Here is a 27,755-nt window from a genome sequence, read left to right as displayed (position 1 = left end):
CTGAACCAAAGATTGGGTGCAGGCCTGACCAAAGTTAAAGCAGACTTGACACTCCGGCTCCATGGGTCCCAGATTGGACCCTTCCGCATTCGCCATTCGCATCCTTTGCATGTGCCAGGTCAGGATGGCTTCATGCCTAGCCGGGGCCTCATCCATGGTACTGGTGGAGGTCTGGGGCTGCCACTGCCTCGGGATGATGAGCAGCTGCTGGAACTGTGGAGGAGATGCTGCTACTCTCCGTGCATCCAAGATGTGGCAGGGAATAGATGGCCCTTCTTCGGTGTAGGGAAGCTCACTGCCTTCTGGTATCTTTTCAGCCATTTAGCTACAAAGTGGCCAGGGTGGTTAAGCTTCAAAGTTGATTCTTAGCAAAATGTCAAGCCGACGGATTCAAGAATGAGTCAAAGTTGATACTAAGACTACATTTATTGATAATCGGTACTCTGGCGCAAGCCTCTAGCTTGCTAAGAATGAAACCAATACATTGATACATGGGTTTTAAGATACACTTCAAAGACATTCCTACAGGGGGGGGGTTACAGGAGGAAACATTCACACGTCACTACTAGATACTTTCTCAGTCGCTAGCTAGCCAGTGTCCTTGGGTTGTTATGCAAGGCTTCCTCCCACCTCAGGCCCTGAGAAGGCGCCAACTAGTTCCTTCACACCAGTTACAAATCAAAATAAGAAAAGGAGGAAGGGAAGCAACTAAGGTGAAACATTAGCAGCAGTGGATTCATTATGATTTTAACCAGGCCTATTGCTTAGGCCGGATTCCCCCAGGCTTAAGCCATTATTAATCTACCTTGACACAGAGACCCAGGCCAAAGACCACGGGATAATGTGATGTGGTAATGGGCATGGCGTGCACAAGGCTCTCTCCACAGGTGGCAGAGACCCAGGCCAAAGACCACGGGATGATGTGATGGAGGACTGGGCATGGTGTGCACAAGTCTCCCTCTACAGGTGCCAGTGGCCCCAGACCAAAGACTACGGGATCATGTGATGGGGGACCTTGCATGGTGTGCCCTGTTATGGGGACAGGGCATCGTATGCACAAGGTCCCTCCACAGGTGACAGATACCCCAGGTCAAAGACCATGGGATCATGTGATGGGGGATTAGGCATGGCGTACACAAGTCTCCCTGCACTGGTGGCAGAGGCCCCGGGCCAAAGACCAGGGGATGATGTCATGCAGACTGGAAATGCCGTACACAAGGCTCCCTCCACAGGTAGCAGAGGCCGCAAGCCAAAGAGCACAGGATGATGTGATGGGAGACTGGGCATGGCATTCACAAGGCTCCCTCCACAGGTGGCAGAGTCCCCAGGCCAAAGACCAGGGGATCATGTGATGCGGACTGGACATGGCGTACACAAGGTTCCCTGCACAGGTGGCAGTGGCCCCAGACCAAAGACTATGGGATGATGTGATGTGGTACTGGGCATGACGTGCACAAGGCACCATGCCAAAAGCACGGGATCATGTGATGCAGGACTGGGCATGGCGTTCATAAACTCCCTCCACAGGTGGCAGAGGCCTCAGGCCAAAGACTATGGGATGATGTGATGTGGTACTGGGCATGGCATGCACAAGGCTCCCTCCACATGTGGCAGACGCCCCAGGCCAAAGACCACAGGATCATGTGATGCGGGACTGGAATGGTGTGCACAAGGCTCCCTCCACAGGCGGCAGAGGCCTCAAGCCAAAGACAACGGGATCATGTTATGGGGACAGGGCATCGTATGCACAAGGTCCCTCCACAGGTGACAGATACCCCAGGTCAAAGACCATGGGATCATGTGATGGGGGATTAGGCATGGCGTACACAAGTCTCCCTGCACTGGTGGCAGAGGCCCCGGGCCAAAGACCAGGGGATGATGTCATGCAGACTGGAAATGCCGTACACAAGGCTCCCTCCACAGGTGGCAGAGTCCCCAGGCCAAAGACCAGGGGATCATGTGATGCGGACTGGACACAGGTGGCAGTGGCCCCAGACCAAAGACACAAGGTTCCCTGCACAGGTGGCAGTGGCCCCAGACCAAAGACTATGGGATGATGTGATGTGGTACTGGGCATGACGTGCACAAGGCACCATGCCAAAAGCACGGGATCATGTGATGCAGGACTGGGCATGGCGTTCATAAACTGCCTCCACAGGTGGCAGAGGCCTCAGGCCAAAGATTATGGGATGATGTGATGTGGTACTGGGCATGGCATGCACAAGGCTCCATCCACATGTGGCAGAGACCCCAGACCAAAGACCTCGGGATGATGTGATGGGGACTGGACATGGGGTACAGAAGGCTCCCTCCATATGTTGCAGAGACCCCGGGCCAAAGACCCCGGGATGATGTGATGGGGACTGGAGATGGCGTACCAAGGCTCCCTCCACAGGTGGCAGAGACCCAGGCCAAAGAACACGGGATTATGTGATGTAGGACTTGGTATGGCATGCACAAGGTTCCTTCCACAGGTGGCAGAGACCCCAGGCCAAAGACCATGGGATCATATGATGGGGGACTGGGCATGGTGTGCACAAGGCTCCCTCTACATGTGGCAGAGGCCGCAGGTGAAAGACCACGGGATGATGTGATGATGGACAGGGCATGGCGTGCACAAGGCTTCCTCCACAGGTGGCAGAGGCCTCAGGCCAATGATGTGATGGGGAACTGGGCATGGCATTCACAAGGCTCCCTCTACAGGTGGCAGAGACCCAGGCCAAAGACCACGGGATCATGTGATGCAGGACTTGGTATGGCGTGCACAAGGTTGCTTCCACAGGTGGCAGAAACCCCAGGCCAAAGACCACAGGATCATGTGGTGGGGGATTGGGCATGGTGTGCACAAGTCTCCTCCACATCTCCAAAGGCACCAAGCCAAAAGCACAGGATCATGTGATGCAGGACTGAGCATGGCGTTCAGAAGCTCCCTTCACAGGTGGCAGAGGCCCCTGGCAAAAGACCACAGGATGATGTGATGGGGGGGTGGGCATGGCGTACACAAGGCTCCCTCCAGATGTGGAAGAGGCCCCAGGCCAAAGACCACAGGATGATGTGATGGGGGACTGGGCATGGCATGCACAAGGCTCCCTCTACATGTGGCAGAGGCCCCAAGCGAAAGTCCACGGGATGATGTGATGATGGGCAGGGCATGGCATGAACCAATCTCCTTCCACCAGTGGCAGAGGCCTCAGACCAAAGACCATGGGATGTTGTGATGGGGAAGTGGGCATAGGGTGCACAGGGCTCCCTCCACATGTGGCAGAGGCCCCAGGCCAAAGACCACGGGATGATGTGATGGGGGCCTGGGCATGGCGTGAACAAGTCTCCCTCCACAGGTGCAGAGGCCCCAGGCCAAAGACCACGGGATCATGTGATGCGGGACTGAACATGGTGTGCACAAGTCTCCCTCCACAGGTCGCAGAGACCCCAGGCCACCCAGTAAACAGCATGACTGGCGATCGCCAGCATCATCACCCTGTGATGGCATCCACCTATGGTGAAGGTGCTGGGTTGTCCGCAGGGGAGGAATCATGTGCTCAATGGCAGTATTAGACCCCAATGTGTGGAAGAAGCTGCCAAAGAATGCCTCCCCCATGGGCCAAAGCACAGTTCCACAGTTGGGGGTGTGAACACAGCAGCAGTGCTGGCCACCAGCAGCCCCTACCTGAGGATCATCTGCCCCCCCACTCCCCATGCAAGCACAGATCCCCCCAGCCATCCAGAACAGCCTCCTTGGAGCTGCAGGCTAAGTGGAGAGGCCTCCGAAATTGCCTTGGAAGCCCGAGCCGGGAAGCATGTGGCTGCCGTGGCTGCTCCCTTGCCAGTGAGGCTGCCACTGAGGGGAAAGGGCTCTGCTTCACTCCTGCAGAGTGTCAGCTTGTGTTCAATTGCTTCCTATCGATACTAACCATATTGCCTATACTGTTTATTTGTTCAAGACTAACCTCTTTGCCCTGTAGTAGAATGCAAGGTATGTCAGAGGGAGGCCGTGGAAGGGAGGGAGGCTTTGGGCGCCAGGGGTAATAAACGGCTAACAGTACACAGAGACACCGCGCCGTTTCCCAGGCCAGGCAAGACCTCCAAGTGAAAGGGGGAGTGTGGGTAGACTCAGGAAAGACAGATAGCAAGCGTGTGAATCAAACACCTCTGAGGGAGAAAGCAGCTTTTGTTTTAACAAGTGATTTAAAGGGCCCTGCCTTTGATGTACCCCAATATATGATAGCACCCATCCAATGTATGTTATCACTTTCAATGGTCTTCTCCAGTAGAAACATTGTGTATCCAATAAAGAAACTTATTTCTGAAGAAAGAGTTCTTTCGTTCTGGAACCTCAATGAACACTACGCTGACATTTTGAAAGTGATCCCTAACGAGGGGGCTTATCGGCGAAGGTTACTTCTAGCGAATGGCTACAGAGGCACCAGACGACCGAGAGCCCTGCATACCAGAGCTGCCAGGGTCCCCGGCTTGGTACGTTACCGAGAAACGCAAGCCACGGAAGGTGAGCAGCCAAGTGCTCTTCATCACCCCACAGAAGTGGAAGCACCGCACCTCCACCACCCTAATGGAAGAAGCCGTGCAACGCCACGCCAACCTCCTCCGCAACCCCGGGGACCCGGAGGCACCACCTGGCTCGCCCGAGCCAACGGACGGACCCCAAAGAAGGGGAGAGCCCGAGGAAGGTCCGGGGCCAAGCCGGAGGAGGGACAGCTGTGACTCCCGAGATGGTGAGGACGAGGAATCGCGAGCCTCCTCCCCGAAAGCCGCCACCATGGACGAACTCCAGCGGGAGGTCGAGATCCTGGGCTGCGACCTCCGCCGGGAGATGAGTCTCACCATGACTCTAATACTAAAGGAGGTGCAGAAGCAAGTGGACCGCGCCATCGCGGGCGCCGGAGGAGCGGCGGCCCCGATCCCGCAACAACCCCCGCGCCAGCCATCCCAGCAGCGCCGGTGGTTCCGGCTGTGCCGGCAGCGCCCACGGCGCCGGGCGCCCCCCAAGCCCCGGCACCCCGGGTAAAGACCCGAGAGCTGCTCGTCACGTTCGACGGCAGCCCAGACAAGGTGGAATACTTCATCATCCAGGCAAATACCTACATGCACTACTGGGGGCGTCCTTCCACGACGAGCGCGGCCGAGTAGCCTACCTGGGGTCGAAACTGGAGGGCGAAGCCCAGCTGTGGTACGTGACCCTCTTCGAGGCAAACGGGCCGGAAGTGGCCACCGTGGCGGGCTTCCTGCAAGCCCTCCTGTCCCAATTCGAAGACCCCCTAAGGGAAACCGTAGCCATAGCGGCCCTCGAGGGGCTGCGCCAAGGGGGGAAGTCGATCCGAGAGTACTCCCTAGAGTTCCGAAACCACAGCCGCAAAATAAGGGGCTGGAGTGAGGCCATGAAGATCCGGGCATACAAGAAAGGGCTCAACTCGGGCATCCTGGACCGGGCGCTGGGGCAGGTCCGCCCCGACACCCTGGTGGGCTGGATCCAGCTGGCGGGGGAGATCGAAAACAACATGAAGGAGGTGGCGATCCAACGCCAGGGGCTCCAACCGCGCTCCAGCCGGGACGGGCGGCCGGCAGCGAAAGCGGAGCCCAAAAAAGCGGGAGGAGGGGCAAGCCTCAAGACCACCCCGGGGCCCCGCAAGTGCTACCAATGCGGGGACCCGAGCCACCTAGCCGCCAACTGCCCCGACCGGGCGAGATCCAGCACCCCCGCCACGAAAGGGCCGAGCGGCAACACCAAGAAACCCAGCAAGCCGAAGGAGTCGAGCCGCAGCAGCACCGCCCTGTCGATGGTGCTTGACGAGGATTCTATAATGCTGGAGGAGCTTGGGGATGACACCTGGGAGGCCGAGCCATCGGGAAACGAGGACGACCTGCACTAGAGGGTGCCCAGCGGCAGGTCCCGGAGAAAGCGGCACCATTACGGGTGAGAATCTCGGGGGAACTGATGTTCATCCCACTGACTTTATTAAATGTGGAGTTAAAGCGCTTTGTACATGCTCGAGCGCTCATAGACTCGGGGTGCACGCGGGAGCTAATCACCCAGCGGTTTGTGGACATGTTAGGAATTGGGCGCGAGCGCCTACCCTAGCCCCTTGAGTTCGAGCAGTTGGCGGGACACGAATGAAAGGGGAACCCTGCGTCGACAGAACGCAGGAGATACTGATGGGGGTAGAGGACCATTGGGACCCAGAAGTATTTGTGATCGCGCCTTCCTGCTCGTTTGATATTGTGCTAGGAGTGGGGTGGCTAGCTAGGCACCAGCTGGACATCCAGTGGGGGGAGCACACTATTGACTTCCTGGACCGGCGGTGTACCTTCCACTTATGGCGAGAGTCCTGGGGACCCCAACCTCCCCCCAAAAACGAAAAGATTTGCGTGACTATAGAGGAAGTGAGAACGATCCCGAGAGAGTACCGAGACCTGAAGGGGGCTTTTAGTGAAATCGAGGCGGATGAGCTACCGCCCCATCGGGCCACCGACTGCGCTATAGAGCTCATCCCAGGGCAGCCGCTTCCAAAAGCCCAGTTGTATTCAATGGGCTGGGCGGAAAAGGAGGAATTGCGAAAGTTCCTCGACAAAAACCTCCGTCAGGGGTTCATCCGCCCAGCGACGGCCCCCCACGCGGCCCCCGTCCTATTCCGCAAGAAAAAGGATGGAAGTCTTAGACTTTGCACAGATTTTCGCGGGATTAACGGGATTTCGATGTCCAATGCCTACCCCATCCCCCTCATCAAAGACTTGCTGAGCAGCGTCTCGGAGGGGTCCATATTTACCAAGTTAGACCTACGGGACGCCTACTTTAGAGTTAGGATCAAGGAGGGGGATGAATGGAAGACGGCGTTCAACACGCCGATGGGGCAGTTTGAGTATCTGGTGATGCCGTTCGGGCTGCAAGGGGCCCCCGGAGTCTTTATGAACTTTATCAACGAGGTCCTTCGGAAATACTTGTACAAGGGGGTGGTGGTGTACCTGGATGACATCATTATTTACTCGAAAGACATGCCCTCCCACATCAAACTAGTCCGCGAGGTACTAACCACCCTGTATGAGAACAAACTATACGCCAAATTGTCCAAATGTGAGTTCCACAAGGAAGAATTAGACTACCTAGGCTTCCGGGTGTCCGGGAGGAGCCTGGCCATGGACCCGGCTAAAATCCAAGCAGTGTTAGAGTGGGAACCCCCGAGGACACATAGACAGCTCCAATCATTTCTCGGGTTCGCAAATTTCTACAGAACGTTCATTCAGGGGTTCGCCAAGGTGGCCCTGCCCCTCCCCAACCTTTTGCAAACCAAGGGGAAGGGGCCCGAAGCGAAAAAACCTGGGGCGAAGCTCCACTGGACTAGCCAGTGCCAAGAAGCATTTGAGACTTTAAAACGGCTCTTCACGAGCGAGCCCATGCTAGTGCACCCGAATGAGCTCAAGCCCTTCGTGGTTCAATGCGACGCCTCCGACACGGCCGTAGGAGCCATACTGATACAGAAGGACGAGGGGGGCTGCCTAAGACCCTGTGCCTACATTTCCAAGAAATTCTCGGGCGAGCAAAGGAACTGGTCGGTGTGGGACAAGGAAGCCTACGCCGTCACCTTCGCCTTGAAAACATGGCGATCCTGGTTGGAGGGGGTTAGGGTTCCTTTTGAGATCTGGACTGACCACAAAAACCTAGAAGCGCTCACGGGGCGCCAAAAACTAACCGGCAAACAAATACGGTGGGCCGGGTTTTTCGCCAAATTCGACTTCACCCTCCGGCACATACCCGGGTCGAAGAATTTCTTGGCTGACGCGCTCTCTCGGCTCCCGCAGCACGAGAGTGAGCGCGAGGAAGTCATAGACTCTCTCATCCCCCCCGAGGCAGTGACGGGCGCAGTCCAAACCCGTTCTCAGGCAGCGAAGCCCCCGCGACACCCGTGGGGGGGGAGCAAGCTGATCTCTGAGGCGGAGGCGGAAGGGAAAGACCGCCCGGAGGGGTTGGTGAGAGGGGACGGGGGCTTCTGGTTCCATGATGGGAAATTTTATGTCCCGAAGTCACTCCGGGTGGAAGTGCTACAACACTGCCACACCAGCAAACTGGCCGGCCACTATGGCTACATGAAAACCCTGCACATGGTGCACAGGCAGTTCTGGTGGCCCCACATGAAAAAGGACATTTCTGAATTTGTACAAACGTGTCCAACATGCTTAATGGCCAAACGGAGGGGAGGGAAGGTGCCCGGGCTGCTCCAACCGCTTCCCTCGGCAGAGCGGCCCTGGTCGGTGATTTCAATGGATTTTATCGTGGAGCTACCACCCTCGAAAGGGCGGACAGTGATTCTTGTAGTGGTGGACACATTTTCCAAACAAGCCCACTTCATCCCCTGCAAAAAACTCCCCACCGCCAAAGAGTTAGCCCATCTGTTCTTTGTGCACGTGGCCCGGATCCACTCGTTCCCCGATAAGGTCATTAGTGACCGCGGGCCACAGTTCGTTGCCAACTTCTGGCGGGAGTTCTGCAAACTATTAGGAATGGAACAGGGACTAAGTTCTGCCTACCACCCGCAGACGGACGAGCAGAGTGAGCGGGTGAACGGGCTTCTGGAACAGTACCTCCGGTGCTATGTGAACTTTCAGCAAACCAACTGGGTAGAGCTGTTACCCTTTGCAGAATACAGCTACAACAACAGCCTGCATGGCTCAATAAAGGTCTCCCCGTTTCAGGCTGTGCACGGGTACGAGGGGAAGCCTTTCCCAACGCTCCCGGGCGGAAGCACCCCCCCTATCTCTCCAGAATGCCAGCAATGGTGGAAATCATTAGAGAGCTCCTGGAAAGTCATCCAGGAGAACCTGGAAGAGGCCAAAAGAGACTATAAAGCCCAATTCGACAAGAAACACAGCCCGGGGTGGGATTTTAAGGTCGGAGAGACTGTGTTCTTATCAACCAAAAATCTTCCGCTTCCCCAGACATCTCGGAAGCTAGCCTACCGGTTCCTCGGCCCCTTCAAGATCAAACGGGTGATCAATAAAGTGACTGTTGAATTGGACTTGCCCAAACTGTTTAGTAAAATACATCCTGTTTTCCATTGCAGTCTTATCCGTCGAGATCCGGGTGGGTCAAAGTGGCACCCTCGGGGCCCCGAACCAGAACCCACGATGGTCCAGGCCAGAAGCACCACGAAGTGAAGGAGATTCTCGATTCTAGAGTGCACCGGGGGGTCCTACAATATTTAGTACGCTGGCGCTACTTTCCGCCCAGCTGCGATGAATGGGTCAAAGCCCCAGACCTCAATGCTCCTAAACTGCTTAAGCAATTTTACCTACTGCACCCAGACAAGCCCCGAGCAAGAGCTTGGGGGGGGGGCAGTATGTCAGCTTGTGTTCAATCGCTTCCTATCGATACTAACCATATTGCCTATACTGTTTATTTGTTCAAGACTAACCTCTTTGCCCTGTAGTAGAATGCAAGGTATGTCAGAGGGAGGCCGTGGAAGGGAGGGAGGCTTTGGGCGCCAGGGGTAATAAATGGCTAACAGTACACAGAGACACCGCGCCATTTCCCAGGCCAGGCAAGGCTGCCAAATGAAAGGGGGAGTGTGGGTAGACTCAGGAAAGACAGATAGCAAGCGTGTGAATCAAACACCTCTGAGGGAGAAAGCAGCTTTTGTTTTAACAAGTGATTTAAAGGGCCTTGCCTTTGATGTACCCCAATATATGATAGCACCCATCCAATGTATGTTATCACTTTCAATGGTCTTCTCCAGTAGAAACATTGTGTATCCAATAAAGAAACTTATTTCTGAAGAAAGAGTTCTTTCGTTCTGGAACCTCAATGAACACTACGCTGACACAGAGGAGGTTGTCCCACTGCGCTGAAACCGCCATAGGAGTGGCTCCCCCCCACTCCACCCCCCCAGCAGCCTTCTGTTCCTTCCCTCGCCTCAGCTGCTCATGGGATGGACAAGAGCCCTGGACGGGCTGGCTCCTGCCCTCAGCCCTTCTGTTGGCCATCCCTGGACTCCACTTTGGTCCCGTCATGAGAAGACAAGAGTCACTGAAAAAGACAATCATGCTAGGCAAAGTGGAAGGCAGCAAGAACATGAGGGGAATCAACTCCATCACCCTGCAAAACCTGAGCAGGACATTCTGAAGCTCATTAATCCACAGGGTCACCTAAGTCAGATGGCACGCCACACACACACACAATTCTGTTGAAGCTCATGGACTTGGAAGGGGGTCAGCTCTGCTCAGGGCCAGTGCGTGGGAGTAGGCTAACTAGGCAAATGCCTAGGGCACCAGCTGCCAGCAGAGGGTGGGCGGCCTCTCCCCACTCACGCCATCCCCGAGCCTCGGACTCGCTTCCTGTCCACAGCGCCCGCTGAATTGGGTGAGTGCTGCAGAGGGGAAGTGCCCAGTGTTTTTTCTTGGCTTTAAGGGGTCGGGGGAGCTCCCTTGATCCCTTAAAGCCAAGAAAAAATGTTGCTTCCCATCTGCAACGCCTGCTGAACTTGGAGAGCACTGCAGAAGGGACATGCTGCAAAGTCATCATGCTGCACACTCGCAAAGCACACTAATAAAAAATCCTACGGGGGGGGGGAGGCATTGGGGTCCTGCCTCAGGCGACAGAATCCCATGCACCTGGCTCTGCTTAGGAGAGTGGTCAGTCTTGCAGCCTTTCAGGCTTCCCTTATAAAGGCCATTCCCCACCCAACACTTCAGCTTCTAACTTCTTGTCTTCTAAGGATGCCACTGAAGCTGAGGAACTCCTAGTGGAGGAACTCTTTAGGAGACTTGTGCTATCCCTTGGAAGCTCGAGAGCACCAGTGCCAGTTTATGGGGTTCAAAGGAAATGGTATCAATATGGATTGGCTACCTCAAATGCATTTATTAACTGCCTCTGGTAGTTCTCAAGGAAAGTACTCTGCTGTTGTGCTCTGAAAATCACGGAATCACATCTTTAAAAATATGTAAATGTTCAATACTTCTTTTGGAATATGTACATATATTTTGTGTTATTGGGGTATTTTAAATCCACTTTCTCTCGCGGTCTGTGTGAACTCAAATTAGTCTGCAATATGGACAACCAAAACCATCAGGGAAATACTGAAGCCCAGGTTATTTCACTCAAGGAAAGTCCTTGGGCATCAACATCTGAATCCGTGGGGTGAGTAGGGGGCAGAGCTGGGGGGGGGGGTGTACCCATGGTGGCAACAGTCTTTGCCCAGGCAAGGCTCACTTAAGGGTTTCACTTTCTTCACTTGACACAAGGCATTTCAGTTGCAAGCCAGTGTCAAGTCGGCAGATTCAATAACGAGTCGTTGTGGATACAAAGAAGCTATTTTATTGATACTGATACTTGAGGCTAGGCCAGCATTAAAAAGACTAAAGAATATACTGTAGATACACTGCATATAAGGGACACTTCAAAGGAATTCCTAAGGGGGGAGGATTATGCAGGGAACATTCACACATTGATGTTACCAATTCGTTCTCAGGCTTGCATTGTCAAGTCCGATTTATGCTTTACTAGTATAGATTTAAACTCTGGTTCAAACTTTGGTTCAGGAAATGACTCCTGGGTAAAAGCCATACTGTATTCAAGTGCTGCTAGCTCAACCTCTCCCTACCCCCCTCTTTCCTTTTGTTATGTAGCAAAGCTCTGAAACTAGCTATGAGAAAAAGATTACTGTGCCTTCTCAGAGATAATGGGTACCAAGGAAGTGCCCAAGGCCAGCCAGGCCTGAGAATGATAAAGTAACAACGATGTGTGAATGTGCTCGCTTAGGAATACCCCCTCCCGTAGGAATTCCTCTGATCTGTACCTTAAATGTTTGCCCTCTGTATATGCTCGCCAGTTCTCTCAATCTCTGTCGACCAGTCTTGCAACATGTTACAATAAACTTGAAACTTTTATCAACAAGGACTCGTTATTGAAACATCAGACTTGACATGCATGGCCTTGATTGTAGTGGGCTCCTGACTCCCTTCCGAGAGCCAGGCCTGAGAAGGCACAGATAAGACTTTCACATCTTTCCATTTCAAAGCAAAGCTACACGCTACAGGAAAGGAGGGGTAGGGAGAGTATGAGCTAGCAGCATTTGATTATACTTTGGTTCTACCCAGAATGCTCTTTGACTGAGCCAGAGTTATAGACAGACTTGACAGCCAGCAGATCACTGGTGAGTTTCCACCAGCCAGGTATTTCTCCAACTTTGCTTCCAAACTGGAGTGCTTTTTTTGTGGGGGGAAGGGAACATCCACATGATTTCTTGCCACATTCTTGCTTTACTCGTGATAAGAAAAGTGCAGTCCAATTTGTGAATTTAGGGGGAGGTATTTGTGAGTTTCCTGCATTGTGCAGAAATAGATGACCTGGGAGGTCCCTTCCAACTCTATGATTCTAAGCACATGAGCATGTTGCATGGAAGACATGGTCTACATTTTCCAGCAAAAGGCACAGGCAGCCCTCCCAGCGCCAGTTTCCTTCCATATGGCATTTGCGCCACACACCATTTGTTGAATATTCTTTCCTGCCACATCTGGAGAATAAAACAGCAATTGCTCCTCTTGTGCTATAGCAAGGGTGGCCAACAGTAGCTCTCCAGATGTTTTTTGCCTATAACTCCCATCAGCCTCAGCCAGCATGGCCAATGGCTGGGGCTGATGGGAGTTGTTGACAGAAAACATCTGGAGAGCTATCATTGGCCACCCCTGTGCTACAGCAGTATAATGCTATATTATCTTATCACCATGTATCTGTATCCCAAGTTTAGTTCCTTCTAGTTTTTATATTTTCAAAGGAAGTCTCTGTTCACAAGTGTATATGGGGGGGGGGGGGGACAGCCTAGGTGAACATATGAACATATGAAGGTGCCTTATACTGAATCAGACCCTCAGTCCATCAAAGTCAGTCTTGTCTACTCAGACTGACAGCGGCTCTCCAGGGTCTCAAGCTGAGGTTTTTCACACCTATTTGCCTGGACCCTTTTTAGTTGGAGATGCCGGGGATTGAACCTGGGACCTTCTGCTTAAGAACATAAGAGAAGCCATGTTGGATCAGGCCAATGGCCCATCCAGTCCAACACTCTGTGTCACACAGTGGCCAAAAAAAATTTATGTATATATATACACACACTTTGACTAATAGCCACTGATGGACCTCTGCTCCATATTTTTATCTAAACCCCTTTTGAAGGTGGCCATGCTTGTGGCCGCCACCACCTCCTGTGGCAGTGAATTCCACATGTTAATCACCCTTTGGGTGAAGAAGTACTTCTTTTTATCTGTTTTAACCTGTCTGCTCAGCAATTTCATAGAATGCCCACGAGTTCTTGTATTGTGAGAAAGGGAGAAGAGTACCTCTTTCTCTACTTTCTCCATCCCATGCATTATCTTGTAAACCTGCAGTTGACATTTCTCCATGCTAAAGAGTCCCAAGCGTTTCAACCTTTCTTCATAGGGAAAGTGTTCCAGCCCTTTAATCATTCTAGTTGCCCTTTTCTGGACTTTCTCCAATGCTATAATATCCTTTTTGAGGTGCAGCGACCAGAACTGCACACAGTACTCCAAATGAGACCGCACCATCTATTTATACAGGGGCATTATGATACTGGCTGATTTGTTTTCAATTCCCTTCCTAATAATTCCCAGCATGGCGTTGGCCTTTTTTATTGCAAACGCACACTGTCTTGACATTTTCAGTGAGTTATCTACCACGACCCCAAGATCTTTCTCTTGGTCAGTCTCTGCCAGTTCACACCCCATCAACTTGTATTTGTAGCTGGGATTCTTGGCCCCAATGTGCATTACTTTGCACTTGGCCACACTGAACTGTATCTGCCATGTTGATGCCCACTCACCCAGCCTCAACAGGTCCCTTTGGAGTTCCTCACAAGCAGATGCTCTACCACTGAGCCACCTGGCATCCAAAAGAGCCCCAGATAGGAGAGTCCATCACCGGGGGGGGGAGCAGAGGCATAGGCCATCACCCTGGTGAGTTGGAACAGGTGGCTGGTGGAGCAGAAGCCCCCCCCCCTAGAGAGGCAGAGGGGGACCCACCTGGGCTGTTCTGAGATGGGGGAGGGGGGGACAGGATGCCAGGCTGAGAGTAGCGGGCGGGGGGGGGGGGCTCTGCTGGGCTGAACAGACTGGGCCTGGCAGCAAGACCAGAGCCAGGCAGGGGGTGAGGTGGAGATGCCAAGGAAGGTGAGCCCGTTTGGGAGCCAGCGGGGGATGAGAGGCTCCAACAGGAAGGGGCAGAGGCTGGACCATGGGCTGAGCAGCCGAGGTCAGTTGGGAGAGGCCCAGGCAAGAGTCCAGGCCCCAGAGAGCCCGGAGGGACAAGGGGCGGGGCAAGCCGCTCTTTCTCCAGCTCTGAGACTGCAGCCTTCCTGTGACCAGAGTTCTCTCTAACCAGAGTTAGCGTGAGCTATCTCACAGTTTTTAGCCACTGAGTCACACATTTTTGTCTTGGCTCATGAAAAATGGCCCCAGAGCAACAAATTTATTCAGTAGCTCACAACTTTAGTGTCATGAAGTAGACTTTTTGCTCACAAGACTCCACTGCATAGAGGGACTATTGCCTGGGACCTTGGCAGAAGTGGGATGGCTGGGAAGCGGGAGGATCGGCTGACACCAGGCTCCAGCCACTTTTCTTGCAGGGATATAAAGAGAAAGGTGTAGGCAGTTTTTGTGCCAATTGTCCAGCTGCAAGGGCACTCTTTGGATGTTGATATTGTAGGAAGGAAGCAGGGAGGAAGCAGGCAGGGGTGGGGGTGGAAAGGAGAGTGGGATGATGGGCAGATTGGGCCCCCTGGGCACTAAACTCAGGGTTCCCTTAGAGAGAAATGAAGGAGGGTGGGGAGGGAGAATGAATTTACATTCCACCCTTCACTTTGTGGCTTACCCTTCCCTTCCTTTCCCCACAACAGATACCCTGTGAGACAGATGGGACTGAAAGAACTCTTAAGAGAACAGCTCTGCTGAGAACTTGTGACTGACCCAAGGTCACCCAGTTGGTTTTATGTGGAGGAGTGGGGAATCAAACCTAGTTCTCCCAGATTAGAATCTGTGCACTTAACCACTACACCAAACGGGGTAGGCCAAACATAGTATTCCTTCCACTGGGTGGCAGACTTTTGCCACTGTCTTTTAGATATTTAGCCACCTGTTAGATATTTAACCAGAGATCTGCTGCTTGGTCTTTCCAGGTGTTTTATGCAAATGAATCCTCAAGAATCCTAAAAAGAGTCTCCATCGGATGGCTTGTTGTGTGAACAAGTAATGAGCCGCTCTCAGGTTACCAGCAAACTGAGGGAAGATGACTGTACAAGAGCTGTCCAAAATCCGGGGATGCCGTTGCAGCAAAAGCAAAGGTAGCTTGTCAGGTAACTGTCAACAGCTTCAGGATGAATCAGGCAAAAGAAAGAGCTCCTCCGTGTCAGGATTAAATCCAGCTTTGTATGAGGTGGAGGGTCTGGAAGAAGAGCTGTCTCCCTTGGCCTTTATTCCTGGTTTTGAGAGACGGCTGCCAAGACCGAGAGAGAGAGAAAGGCAGGCCTGTGGGTAGGAGTCACAGCACTTCTTGCCTGCTAGCAGATGAAGTTCAGACGATAGCTGGGAAGAGCTATGGGGAAGATGCAGCAGGAGGGAGGCGGTGGGTGAGTCACAACAGAAATAGAAGCCAGAATATCTCTAGCTGCACCTTTCTGCAAGGCCATGGGTTTCTAATGAACACCGGAACCCTTTTTATTCAGAGCTGTAAAATGTAAGAAGGATTCCTTTAAGCAATGGAAAGCTAGTCCAAGTGAGGTTAATAAAAGGGAACACAGGCTGTGGCAAATCAAATGCAAAACTGTGATCAGGCAGGCAAAAAGGGACTATGAGGAGCATATTGCAAAAAACATAAAGACCAACAATAAAAATTTCTTCAAATATATTAGAAGCAGGAAACCAGCCAGGGAGGCAGTGGGGCCCTTGGATGACAAAGGGGTAAAAGGATTACTGAAGGAGGATAGGGAAATGGCTGAGAAGCTGAATACATTTTTGCCTCCGTCTTCACTGTGGCAGATGAGAAGCGTTTGCCCACTCCAGAACCGCTAATTTTGGAAGGGGTGTTGAAGGACCTGAGCCAGATTGAGGTGACGAGAGTGGAGGGTCTACAACTGATGGATAAATTAAAAACTAATAAGTCACCAGGCCTGGATGGCATACATCCAAGAGTTCTGAAAGAACTCAAAGGTGAACTTGTGATCACCTGACAAAAATATGTAATCTTTCATGGAAATCTGTCTCTGTTCCTGAGGACTGGAAGGTAGCAAATATCACTCCCATCTTTAAAAAGGGTTCTAGAGGCGATCCGTGAAATTACAGGCCAGTCAGTCTGACTTCAATACCAGGAAAGTTGGTAGAAACCATTATCAAGGGCAGAATGAGTAGGCACATTGATGAACACGAGTTATTGAGGAAGACTCAGCATGGGTTCTGTAAGGGAAGATCTTATCTCACTAACCTGTTAAGAGTTCGAGGGGGGTGAACAAACATGTGGACAAGAGGGAACCAATAGATGTTGTTTACTTTGATTTCCAGAAAGCTTTTGATAAAGTTCCTCATCAAAGGCTCCTTAGTAAGCTCTAGAGTCATGGAGTAAAAGGACAGGTCCTCTTGTGGATCAAAAACTGGCTAATTAATAATAAGAAGAGAGTGAGTATAAATGGGCAATTTTCGCAGTGGAAGATGGTAAGCAGTGAGGTGCCACAGGGCTCAGTACTGGGTCCAATGCTTTTTAACTTGTTCATTAATGACTTAGAGTTGGGAGTAAGCAGTGAGGTGGCTAAGCTTGCAGATGACACTAAATTGTTCAGGGTGGTGAGAACCAGAGAGGATTGTGAGGCACTCCAAAGGGATCTGTCAAGGCTGGGTCAATGTGGCAGATGAGGTTCACTGTGGTAGATAACTCACTGAAAATGTCAAGACAATGTGCAATTGCAATAAAAAAGGTCAACAACATGCTGGGAATTATTAGGAAGGGAATTGAAAACAAAAGGGGAGGGATGGTGGCTCAGTGGTAGAGCATCTGCTTGGGAAGCAGAAGGTCCCAGGTTCAATCCCCGGCATCTTCAAAAAAGGATCCAGGCAAAATGGTGTGAAAAACCTCAGCTTGAGACCCTGGAGAGCCACTGCCAGTCTGAGAAGACAATACTGACTTTGATGGACCAAGGGTCTGATTCAGTATAAGGCAGCTTCATATGTTCAAATCAGCCAGTATCATAACGCCCCTGTATAAACCGATGGTGCAGCCTCATTTGGAGTGCTGTGTACAATTCTGGTCACTGCACCTCAAAAAAGATATAGCATTGGAAAAAGTGCAGAAAAGGGCAACTAGAATTATTAAAGAGTTAGAACACTTTGCCTATGAAAAAAGGTTAAAACACTTGGGGCTTTTTAGCTTGGAGAAACATCAACTGAGGGGTGACATGATAGAGGTTTACAAGATTATGCATGGGATAGAGAAGGTAGAGAAAGAAGTCCTTTTCTCCCTTTCTCACAATACGAGAACTTGTGGGAATTCAATGAAATTGCTGAGGAGTCGGGTTAAAATGGATAAATGGAAGTACTTCTTCACCCAAAGAGTGATTAACATGTGGAATTCACTGCCACAGGAGGTGGTGGTGGCTACAAGCATATACAGCTTCAAGAGGGGAATGGATAAGCATATGGAGCAGAGGTCCATCAGTGGCTATTAGCCACAGCTTATCATTGGAACTCTCTGTTTGGGGCAGTGATGCTCTGTATTCTTGTGCTTCTGGCCTCACTGGTGGACCTCTTGATGACACTTGGGTTTTTTGGCCACTGTGTGACACAAAGTGTTGGACTGGATGGGCCATTGGCCTGATCCAACATGGCTTATCTTATGTTTTTATGATACGTTTGAAGAAGAGGTTTAGGGATGGTGCTTTTCTTCTTTATAAGGAGATACATCTAATAATACACATTGGACTTTTGACTTTACATCTTTAGCTGAATCAATTAAATCTATAGTTCTTAAACACTGGCAAAATGTCCAAGACCTTCCAGGGTGTTCTCTCCTACTTGTAATAGGTTTTCATACTGTCAAGCAATTAGATCTCAAAGAAATCAGTCTTTGATTTGAAACAAAGTTTGATTTATTGATAATCCAAGATGCTTCTATTGAGCTAGGTATTGGAACTGATACATAGTAACAGTGGAGGGCATACTTAAAGGTGGCACATCAAAGATTTCCTAAACAAAGCTACATTCTCTAAACAATGCTGTATTCATGTGTGAATCTTCACATGGCAACTTATCTCCCCTATGGTTTCTTTTCCTGGGACCAGGCCTGAGAACCTGTCCCTGGAGGCGCTTATCTTCAAAGAGTAAATTCCTGCATTAGTTAGTGAAAGCGAGAGAGGCAAAAGAGACGTGAACTACACTCTGGCTATTTCCTGCTTTGATGTGCCCAGTTCAGTTCATGGTTAGTAACATTCATGGAGCTTTACAAATACCTTCAGTTAGCATCATACTATTAGCATTATATTATTAAAGAAAGATTCACATTGCTTGACACATACAACTCAAATTCTTGAGACTTATTCGCTCAGACATTTTGTGCAAAGATAGAAGGGAGGAGGAGATTAAAGGACATAGGAAATGTGGCCACTGCTCTTCATGTCCTCACGTAGGGGAGACAGATAAGATCAAATTTCCAGACCTTAATTTTGTTAGATCTTTGAGCATCGGACTAAAATTAGGGGTGCACAAACGGATACATCTCTTATACAACATTTCAATTTGGTTGGTCCTAAACCTGAAGCCAAGAGCCCCGTGGCGCAGTGTTAAAGCTGCAGTACTGCAGTCCTAAGCTCTGTTCATGACCTGAGTTCGATCCCGACAGAAGCTGGGTTCAGGTAACCGGCTCCAGGTTGATTCACCCTTCCATCCTTCCGAAGTTGGTAAAATGAGTACTCAGCTTGCTGGGGGGGAAAGTGTAGATGACTTGGGAAGGCAATGGCAAACCACCCTGTAAAAAGTCTGCTGTGAAAATGTCGGAAACGAGTGGTGCTTGCACAGGGGACCTTTCCTTTCCTAAACCTGAAGCCAACAGAGAGCTCTCTCCTGAGGCAAACCGACCGAAGGATTTTGGGGGGCCCTAGGGTCCGCATGAGACTCCAGTCGAGGAGCAAGTGCACTGAAGGAGCCAGGTGAGAAGTAGCCGGGGTTTACTTTTTAAATGCCTGGTTCTCTCACCTCTTACCTTGTCCCGAGCCCTTCGGCGTCTTCCGACGAAGCAGCCCCGCCTCTGGAGTACAGAGGTGGAAGATGGCAGGCGCTGCAGGAGAAGTCCGTTAGGACCCCTCTCTTGGTCCTTTTTTTCTATTTTGCCCTGTTGGGCTATTTGATTTTCTTTGTTTCTGTGCCGGGGGACGGCTGGACTGTGTGAGGAGGACGAGTGCGTGAAGCTGGGAAAACGCAGCGGAGGCGGCAACGGCTTCAGCACGGATACACCCTTCCCCCACTCTCCCTTTCAAGGCTCTTTAAGGTTTTTTTTTCTGTTTTTGTGCTCTTCTTTTGGCTACTCTGGAACCGCTCCCCTCTTTGACGCTTAATGAGACAGACTGAGTTAGTTTGAATTTGAAGGGAGCGTTTCCTTTTTTTTTTTTTCCATTGTCTACTGCTACTGTTTATTTTGGAGTTGCCGTCCCTTTAAGCTTCAGAGATTTGAATGCTTTCTGAGAGTGGAGCAAATTAACTTTGGACTCAACTCAGCTGCAGGCAGAAGTGAAAAAAGAAGGCACGGAGGTGACGGAGTTTGGCAGATTAGTTTTGAGACTGTAAATTGATAACTGACAACAGCACTGGAGACGAAGACAAAAGTTGTGAGAGGAGAAAGAGAAGGTGATTATTATTTAAGTGTGGGAGTAAACAGAAGAAGACGGCTTGAAGGAAGAGAGAAGATGTAAAGTGAACTATTGAAAGACTTAAGAGACACTAAAATAAGAACTCTTTTTCCTTTGTTGTTTCTGTTTTTTTTTTCTTTTTTCTGGAGGACGCTGTATTATGTGAGAAGACATTATTGGATGGTAGTCTCTGGATATTGGATTAGCGGAGTAGTAAAAGTTGGAGAAGTGGTGACAGGAAAGTGATAGATAGTGACAGAAGTTGAAAGAATCCCTAACAGAAGGTCTGCCCTGTAACAGAAAGCGATTTTATAAAAATAGAAACCGAATATAGAAAATAAACCAATGGGGGGGGTACAACTTAAAACATACTTAAATTATTTGAAGGTTAATATTTTAACCAAATTTAACTTTTGTAACCCCACAGAACGGAAGATGTCTCAACAGCCCAAAACAAAATTCTCCCCGGGGCAACCTAAATCGGTTGGAACTGTAATAACTCAGGAGACGTATAAAGAATTACAAAATATGTTTCTGGATGCTCTAAATCAAATGCAGGGTCAACTAAGTGGACAGATGAAAGGATTGGCTGATAAATTAGAGAGCTTAGAGTGTTGTTCAAAAGATACGAAAAAAGAGATAACAGAGTTAGTTAAAATAACTAAATCTATAGAGGATAAGTTAATGATAACGGAACAGCGGGTCAGCACAATAGAACTTAAGCAATCAGAACTAACTGAAAAGGTGACTAAGATAGAAATGGGGAGTGCAGAATATGTTTTAAGATTTCTGAACGTCCCGGAGGAAAAGAATGAAGATCTGATAAGCTTACTAGGGACTGCGCTGACACCAATTTTGGAAATGGAGAAATCTGAGATAGAAAAGGAATTTGATTATGTGTATAGAGTTAACTCTTTATATGTAAAAAAATGAACTACCTAGAGAGATACATCTTAAATTCGTCAAAAAGGGGATAAAGGAGAAAGTGTGGAGATTAGTAAGAGAACAACCAATAGTAGTTAAAGGGAAAAGGATTAAAATAATGAGAGAAGTCCCATGGCCAATTAGGCAGAAAAGAATATATGAAATTGGCGATCATGTTACAGGATAACGGGATAATGTATAAGTGGCTTGTGCCAGAGGGGCTATTGTTTACTTTTCTGAACACGAGATATAAAATTGATTCCAGGCCTAAATTAGAAGAGTTTTTAAATAACCAGGCAAAGAATTGGTCAAAAAATCCAAGTAAGGGTCATTCAAAAGAATTTGAAAGTTGGAAGGACTTGGATGAGATACGAAAACAGGTAGATCCCCCACAGACAAATGAACAAGAGGAGGGTGAGGTTACTCATAGTGAGGATTCAATCCAAATAGAAACAAGACTCCAGAAAAAAAAAGAAAAACATACAACCAGAATATAGAGGACTATTAAATTAATTATGGCAAAGCAATTGAAGATATTATCTGTAAATGTCAATGGTTTAAATTCGCCTAATAAACGAAGAAGGGTATTTATGCAACTTAAGAAACTTAATGTAGACATCATATGTATTCAGGAGACACACATGAAACAAAAAGATGAAATTTTGTTAAAGGATAAGAGATTGGGTAAAGCGATAATTACATCAGAAAAAGAGAAGAAGAAGAGAGGATTGGTTACTTACATTAAGGGTGATATACAAGCCAAATTGATTTTTTCATCACATGATGCAAGATTTCAAGGAATTGAGATAATCAGGGACCAACAGAAATTTCTGTTAGTTAATATCTATGCATCAAATGAGAAATTGGGCGCCTTTTATAAAAATATTTACTCGATTGTTGGTGAATATGACTATGAAAACATATGTCTAATTGGCAACTTTAACGCAGTTAACTGTCCAGAAGGAGATAAGAAACTGGGGAAAAATACTGATAAACGGAAAAAATGTAAGAGTAACGTTTTACCGGATTTTTTTTTTAAATGGCTGAAGAATTTGTAATGGTTGATTTATGGCGCTCTTTGAATCCAGGCAGGAAGGATTTTACTTTTTTTTCTCATAGACACAGTTCGTGGTCCCGTATAGACATGTGCTGGCTTTCAGTAAGTTTAATGAAGTTTGTGAGAGATATTGAAATCCTCCCGAATACTATGGCAGATCATAATCCAATTTTACTGTCTTTGGAAAATGGAAGAAGAACAGGAGGATGGAGGATGAATCCAGGTTTAGTGAAAGATAAGAAATTTATTGAATACATAAAAGAAGAGATGGGATGGTTTTTTAAGCTAAATGATCAGAAGGAGATTTCATCCAAAATTGTGTGGGAAACGAGTAAAGCTTATGTCAGAGGGTTAATTAAGAATTATATTGTACATAAGAGACGGGAAGAAAATAAGAAACTAGAAGAAATAACCGAACATTTAAAACAACAAGAAGAGCAGCTTAAAAAGACACCAAATATTCAGGAGGTTAAGGATAGGATAAAATTGTTACAACACAAGATCCATGTAATGTTTTTAGAGAAAATGGAAAGGCAAGTTCTCTTCGCAAGACAGCACTTTTTTGAGAACGCTAACAAATCAGGGAGATGGTTGGCGTACAAAATCAAGAAGGAACGGGAGAAAAGAACAATCAAGACATTGAAGGATAAAGAAGGGAATCATAAGCATCTCTTGGAGGATCTGAAAAAGATAGTTACGGAGTTTTATACACAATTATATGATTCGGTAGAAGTTGATGAGAAGAAGCAGGAAAATTATCTTTTGAGTAGACCTCTACCTAAGTTAACAGAAGAACAGAAGAGGATAATGAATAGCCCAATTACAATGTTTGAGATTGAAGAAGCTTGGGGCAAACAAAAGAGAAATAAAGCGGCGGGTCCGGATGGCCTCCCTGCCGAGTATTATATTGTGTTTAAGGAGAGTTTAATTTATCAGTTTAAAAAAATGATAGAGGAAGTATGGGCAACCGCAGAAGTGCCAAATACGTGGAGATACACGAACATAACTCTTATACCGAAAATGGACTGTGAATGTGAAGAAATCAGGGACTTTAGGCCAATAGCATTACTCAACGTGGACTATAAAATCTATGCACCGATACTTGCAAATAGAATGAAAAAAGTCTTAAATATATTAATACATCCAGATCAAACAGGTTTCCTGCCAAAAAGGCACTTAGGTACTAATATTAGAATTATTTTGGATACCTTGGAGTACTACGAGTTAAATAGAGACAAGCAATTAGCATTATTGTTGCTTGACGCGGAAAAGGCTTTTGATATTTTAGACTGGAATTTTATGTTGCAACAGTTTAAGATTATGGGGTTTGGTGACGATTTTATCAGAAACGTACAGGCAATTTACTATGAACAAAAAATTAAAATAATTATTAATGGCATAACAACTGAAGAAGTTAAAGTCAGTAAAGGAACTAGGCAAGGCTGTCCCCTCTCCCCATTACTTTTTATTTTATCATTGGAAGTATTTAATGAATCCATCAGAAGCAACAAGAACATTAGAGGTTTGACAGTAAAAGGCGAAACTTACAAACTATTGGCTTACGCCGATGTTATTATTTTAATCATTCAAAATCCATTGCAATCAGTAGATGAAGTTTTGAAAGAAATAGATGCCTACGGTCAAGTTGCTGGCTTGAAAATAAACAAACAGAAATCAAAAATATTAACAAAGAATATGACAAAGTTGGAGGCTAATGAATTAGAAACGAAAGCCGGCTTTCGTTGTTGTTAGCCGCCCTGAGCCTGCCTAGGCGGGGAGGGCGGGATACAAATAAAATTTATTATTATTATTATTATTATAAATGAAAAAAGTGAAGTATTTGGGAATAAATCTAACAAATAAATGCAGTAGTATATACGAAAACAACTTTGTGCCACTGCTTAGGGAAATTGGAAATTTATTGAAAAAATGGGAAGGCATGCAACTATCTTTTATGGGTAGAATAGCCCTTATAAAAATGGCTATCCTCCCGAAAGTGATGTTCTTATTTCAAACAATTAATTTTGCTGTCAAGAAGGAATTTTTTGCTAAATTAAATAGAGTAATCAGGGATTTTCTGTGGCTTGGAAAAAAGCCTAGGGTTAAATGGAAAATACTAAGTGATAAAAAAGAAAATGGCGGCCTTGGACTGCCAGATTGGGAAACCTATTATATGGCTAATGTGACGGTTTGGCTGAAAGACTGGATAAAGTTGGAGAATAAGAGAATTCTTGCCTTAGAAGGACATGACCTCTCAACTGGTTGGCATGCAAATTTATGGTATATAGAGAAAGGCCAGAAATATTTTACAGACCATTTAATTCAAAAAGCCATAGTTAATGTCTGGACAAAAATAAAAAAAGATGATATATACTAAGACACCCAGGTGGATTTCACCAGTAGAAGCATCTATAAAACCACAACTGTGGGAACCTTCAAAAATTTTAACATATCAGGAACTGTTGGATGGTGAAGATAAATTAAGGAAAAAGGAGGAATTGGAACAAATGGGAATAAAAATAGACTGGTGGCTGAATATGCAGATTATGGCTAAATTTAATAAAGATAAAACAATTGGTTTTACAAAAAAGAACTTTGATTTAGATGGAATATTATTGGCAAAAGAAGATAAAACAATCAAAAAAGTATATAACTATTTGATGCAAATAAAATTAGAAGAGGAAGTGGTTAAAGAAACAATGATTAAATGGTCGCAGAATTTGGGAAAGACCATACAGTTGGAGCAATGGTCGCAAGCATGGAAAAACAATTATAAAGTTATCAAACCAGTTAGTTACAGGGAAAATTTTTATAAAATGTTCCATAGGTGGTACATTACACCAGTACTAGTGTCCAAAATGAACAATAGTCTTTCACCTAAGTGTTGGAAGTGTGGAATTAAGCCAGGCACATTTTATCATGCATGGTGGACTTGTGATATTGTTAAAAAAAATTGGGTGAAAGTTTATATATTTTTAAAAGAAATGTTAGGTATGAATTTTCATTTTGAACCAGAGACAATGTTACTATCTATGATTTTTATTTATTTTATTTATTTGGTGACTTCTATCCCGCCCTTCCCACAAGTGGCTCAGGGCGGCTTACAACGACAATAAAACAATAAAACAGTAAAATCAGAGCAAGTTATTACATCTAAAATCAGACAATTAAAACCTAAAAACCTTAAAATTAAACATTAAAACTATACAGTATAATCACAAAAATCTGGTAGCTACATTATCTAATCAGGCATAGGCTAACCGGAAGAGGGTTGTCTTACAGGCCCTGCGGAACTGAGCAAGGTCCCGCAGGGCCCTCACCTCTTCCGGTAGCTGGTTCCACCACATAGGGGCCATTGTGGAAAAGGCCCTGTCTCTAGTTGCCTTGAGACGCACTTCCTTGGGCCCGGGGATGGTGAGCAGATTTTGAGTGCCAGACCTCAGTACTCTCTGGGGAATGTGTGGGGAGAGACGGTCCCTCAGGTAGGCAGGTCCCAGGCCATATAGGGCTTTAAAGGTGATGACCAGCACCTTGTACTGGACTCGGTATATTATTGGAAGCCAGTGCAGAGCCCCAAGGCCCGGCCGGATGTGCTCCCACCTTGGGAGGCCCAGTAACAGCCGGGCCACAGCATTCTGCACTAGCTGCAATTTCCGGGTCCGGCACAGGGGCAGCCCCATGTAGAGGGCATTGCAGTAATCCAACCTCGAGGTGACCGTGGCATGGATCGCTGTTGCTAGGTCGTGGGGGGCCAGGAAGGGGGCCAACTGCCTTGCCCGTCTAAGATGAAAAAACGCGGACTTGGCAGTGGCCGCTATCTGAGCCTCCATCTTTAGGGACGGCTCCAATAGCACCCCCAGGCTCCTGACCCTGTCCGCTGGCCTCAGCGGTACACCGTCAAAAGCTGGCAGGGGGATTTCCCCCCCCCCGGTCCCCGACGGCCCAAACAAAGGACCTCTGTCTTCGCAGGATTCAGTGTCAGTCCACTCAGTCTGAGCCACTCAGCCACGGCCTGTAGTGCCCGATCCAGGTTTTCTGGGGCGCAGACCGGTCGGCCATCCATAAGTAGATAGAGCTGGGTGTCATCAGCATACTGGTGACACCCCAGCCCATACCTTCGGGCAATCTGGGCAAGAGGTCGCAAATAGATGTTAAATAACATCGGGGAGAGAACCGCTCCCTGGGGCACCCCACAGTTAAGTGAGCGCCTCTGGGACAGTTCCCCCCCAATCGCGACCCTTTGTCCCCGACCTTCAAGGAAGGAGGAAAGCCACTGCAAGGCCAACTCCTGAATCCCCGCGTCGGCAAGGCGGCAAGTCAGCAACCGATGGTCGACCGTATCGAACGCCGCCGATAGGTCCAACAACATCAGTACTGCCGAGCCACCCCGATCCAGATGCCGTTGAAGGTCATCCACCAGGGCAACCAACACCGTCTCCGTCCCGTGACCTGGGAGGAAGCCGGACTGAAGTGGGTCGAGGATGGAAGCGTCCTCCAGGAAAGTCTGTAGCTGCCTCGCCACTGCCCTCTCAATAAGTTTGCCCAGAAAGGGCAGGTTTGAGACCGGCCTATAGTGTGCCAATTGGGCCGGGTCTAAAGATGGTTTTTTTAAGAGGGGCCGGACCACGGCCTCTTTAAGGGGCGCCGGAAAAAGCCCTTCCGTTAGGGATCTGTTTATGATATCCCGTATAGGATATCTGAGATCCCCCTGGCAAGATTTAATAAGCCAGGAAGGGCATGGGTCCAATTTGCAAGTTGTTGGGTGGGCAGATGAGAGAATCCTGTCGACTTCCTCCAGGCTGAGGGGGCTGAAACCGTCCAGGATATAATTCGAAGACATGCTCGGGGCCTCGGTTGCGTTAACTGTCTCAAAGTTGACAGGGAGGTCGTGGCGGAGTGACGCGATCTTGTCCGCAAAATAGTTCGCAAAAGCCTCACAGCTTATCTCTAATTCAACGGAATTTGGTCTGCCCTGGGGCAGAGTCGTCAGGTCTCGAATTATTTCGAACAATTGTGCCGGGTGCGAAGTTGCGGACGCAATCTTAGCCGCAAAGTATGTCTTCTTTGCGGATTTGATTGCCATCTCATAGGTCTTCAAACTCTCTCTATAAGATGTTCGGGTCGCTTCGTCTCGAGTACGCCGCCATTGCCTCTCTAGTCGTCTGAGGTCCCGCTTCAATTGCCGCAATTCCTGGTTGAACCAGGGAGACGGTTTGAGGCGGGGGCGCAGAGGACGCCTAGGCGCGATCTCCTCGATAGCCCTGGAGAGTCCATCGTTCCAGGACTCAACCAGAGCCTCCAGGGAATCGCCAGTGGGCCAGATATCCCATAGAGCCGTCAGGAACCGTTCCGGGTCCATCAGGCTCTGCGGGCGAACCAAAATATGCTCTCCGCCCAAACGGGTTTGGGGTGACATATCCATACGAGCCTTGAGGGCAAAGTGATCCGACCATGGCACTGCTTCTATTGCAATATCGTTCACTTGTACTCCCGCTGCGAAGACCAGGTCTAACGTGTCCCGCCTGATGAGTGGGCGTTGTAACAACCTGGGAGAGTCCTAGTGTCACCATGGATGACACCAGATCCATCGCCAGGTTGGAGGCCGCGTCGTCGGCGTGGACATTGAAGTCACCCAAGACCAATAGCCATGGGTACTCCAACGCCCAGCCCGCCGCGGCCTCCACCAGGGATGGTAAGGCGGCTGGTGCATTAGGCGGTCGGTACACCAGCCAAATCGCCAACCCCTCCCCAACGTCCCACATCAGGCCGGCACATTCAATGCCTGGAATCTCCGGGGCCAGGAGAGCCCTAAAGGTGTAAGCCTCTCGTATGAGTAATGCCACTCCTCCCCCCCGCCCGCTAGTCCGGGACTGGTGGAGGTC

Source organism: Heteronotia binoei, chromosome 10, assembly GCF_032191835.1.
Source record: "Heteronotia binoei isolate CCM8104 ecotype False Entrance Well chromosome 10, APGP_CSIRO_Hbin_v1, whole genome shotgun sequence".
Classification (NCBI taxonomy): domain Eukaryota; kingdom Metazoa; phylum Chordata; class Lepidosauria; order Squamata; family Gekkonidae; genus Heteronotia; species Heteronotia binoei.
This window is presented reverse-complemented; position numbering follows the sequence as displayed.